The 2,684-nt window shown below is 43.3% G+C and overlaps 1 long non-coding RNA gene across 2 annotated transcripts in view; it reads right to left on the reverse strand.

Annotated features, from left to right (window-relative positions):
- The window catches only part of LOC111725389, a 9,718-nt gene continuing 7,034 nt past the window's right edge, over positions 1-2,684 (reverse strand). For both annotated transcript variants that reach the window (XR_002773466.1, XR_002773465.1), the window contains 2 exons: positions 2,270-2,397; positions 1-1,876 (listed from right to left, as the gene is read on the reverse strand). This is a non-coding gene — a long non-coding RNA (uncharacterized LOC111725389). The remainder of the gene's footprint in view (positions 1,877-2,269; positions 2,398-2,684) is intronic.

Here is a 2,684-nt window from a genome sequence, read left to right on the forward strand (position 1 = left end):
AGGTGTCAAAGGGATTTCTAGCTTTCTGTCTTGTCCAATTCAATGATGTCTAAGAAGCTTCGGGCAAAGACCAGAGCCATGTGAGAAGACAGACAGTCTGACTTGGAGACGTGGAATGTAAGGCATCTTTGAGACATTTCAGAAAAGATGTCAAACAGGTCTTAGAGACTTGTGGACCTAGAGGTCAGGGGTGAGGTCTAAACTTGGAATTCTTCACGAGCCTTTCAACCAAGGCAGGGTCAAGTCTCCTGGGGAGAGAGCAAAGAGAGAAAAGAAGAGGCCCAGGCTGGAGTGTCAAGAAAGATCAAAGAACAGGGGACCAGAAAAGAGGGGGAAACCAAGGCAGTGTTATGCCCAGGAACACACTGGAAAAGAGTGTTTAAACCACAACAGGTCAGGAACGTCAATTATTACTGAGCAAGATAATAGAGGAAATCAAAAAACTATCTCTTGCATGGAGGATACTAACATCCTCGATAGAGCTGTTTTTGTAAAATGATGAGAACAAAAATCAGACTGGAGTGGCTAGAGAAGTCACTGGGAGGTGAAGAATTAAAAACTCCAGTATAGATAACTTCTCTAAGGAATCTGGATTCAAAGGGCGAGTGCTGAAGAGTATTGGGGATCCATAGAAAGCTTTGCTTGTGAGTATTCAGAAGCCAGTGAGAAGGGTTCCCCTGAGAGGCAGATATTAAATATGCGAGAGAGTTGATGAATTTTTGAGACTGCTGAAGAAATAAGATCCAAGGCACATGTAAGGAGCAGCTTAATCAGTGAAACTGATGAAGGAGGAGATGGTGGGATCTGTTCATTTTGTATCAGGAAGACAGAGGTGCCCACCAGGTGACCTATATTTTCTCTGTAAAGTAGGAGTTGCTAAGAATGAAAGGCTTGGAGGTGGACATCTGTGGGAGATAGAGAAGGTTGAAGTGGTCATAAAGAATGTGAGAGTGTCCTGAACAGACTCGTTGCCTTAGGCTAAGTTGAAAAGTTTTTAAAAAAATCCATCGGTGGCATTCATCTCCCTCTCAATAATTCCTCCCTCCCATTCCACTGTCCTCTGCCTCCCTTAATCACCTGTCTCAGACTTCCAACCAGGACTCATCACATAGGCGCTTCATGTTCCCCATGAGTACACAGCCTCTGGGATCCATGCACCACCTCTTTATACAACCCACACCAAATCTTCCAATTCTTAATTTATTGGCAAATTCAGATAGAGTTAAAAATCACCATCTTATTAAACTAACACCACAAAACCTGACAGTCTCTCCTTATTTCCAACTAATTCTCTCAATCTCAACACTTTGTTTTCTCCCCAGACCACATCTAACCTCCCTGGACATGAAGGCATTTTAGAAAGGACTGCCCTGGTGTCCATGAATTCCAAAGGTATGGGACCTCAGGTGACAACATGGAGAGAGCAACATGAAGCAGTGGCTTCACGGTTCTTCAGATCTCACCACATAGGTCCTTTTCCCCTGGAACAAATGGTTAACTGACCCAAATAGCCATTTGGAACTGTGGTGTATGAATGTCGGAATCTCTACTTAGCTGTTCAGAAACGATCTCTTTTTTCTTTTGTGGATCAGTGAGGCTGTAGTATCAACATTTCCTTACAACTGAAATGCTGCCATTTTGGTTCTGTCCCCAGTATAAGTTTCTTGAAAGCACAAACCATGTCTCACACTCATGAAATCTAACACCAGACCTTGCACCTGCCTTAGAAGTGGGGGCCCTTCAAAACTTCCACTATCAGTTTAATTTTGCTGATCCAGAAGTGTCTGCACCCACGTGGTAGGCAGCCAAAACCTGATGCCTCTTGTCTTCCCACATTCTTCTCTTCTTGTCAGAATGCAATCCAGGAATTAGTGTCCTTAGAAGGATAAAATGGAGGGAAATAGGTTAACAAACCTGCCTTACTTCAATCCTGACCAACTGAAGAGGTAACAAACATTCTCACTACTAGCCATACTGAGGTCTATTTGTATAGCCCAGGGATATACTCCAGTGGCCCAGAGCCACATTCTTGGCCCAGGATGTTACTTGATGCTTAGAGTGTAATGTACGGCTGCCACTTCTTTGCCCACCTCACTCAAATCCAAGTACCAGCCCAGTATGAATTCTAATTTACATTTTCTTATATTTCATTTAAGTAAGGAAGCAAGGGGATGCTGAAGGAGTTCCAGTATGATGATCTTTCCATGACTCGCTCGCCCTAGGAAGCAATGCTATTTGCTGCAGAGAAACTTGCTGGTGGCCCTCTTACCACATGGGTGCAGTTGCTGCTTGATCAGCCGAGTCCAACTGACAGCCACAAGTCAATCCATCCAGTGGCTATTACTCGGTTTACTCTCACCGCATCACCAAATTGTGCACCACCCTGGTAAATGGCAGCTGTGAGATGTGGCAAGAACAGGGAGGGGGTTATTGGTGACACTCCTTTACTCAACTGGAAAAATCTGCTGTAGTTAGACATTAACACAGGTACTCTTCTTTTTAAATTAAAACATATGTTATTATAGGAAAAGGTAGTTAAATGATGAGATTTCATGTTATTTCTAATGCTCTTTGTCATCTATACCCTGGGATGTGTCTATCTGATGCATGCATGGATTGTAGGCTCTTCTTTTTGCAGCCATGATCATCAAGGAAAAATTTCTATACCCTGTGAATCCAACTCA

Source organism: Otolemur garnettii, unplaced genomic scaffold (genome assembly GCF_000181295.1).
Source record: "Otolemur garnettii isolate 467f Iridium unplaced genomic scaffold, OtoGar3 scaffold00039, whole genome shotgun sequence".
NCBI lineage: Eukaryota > Metazoa > Chordata > Mammalia > Primates > Galagidae > Otolemur > Otolemur garnettii.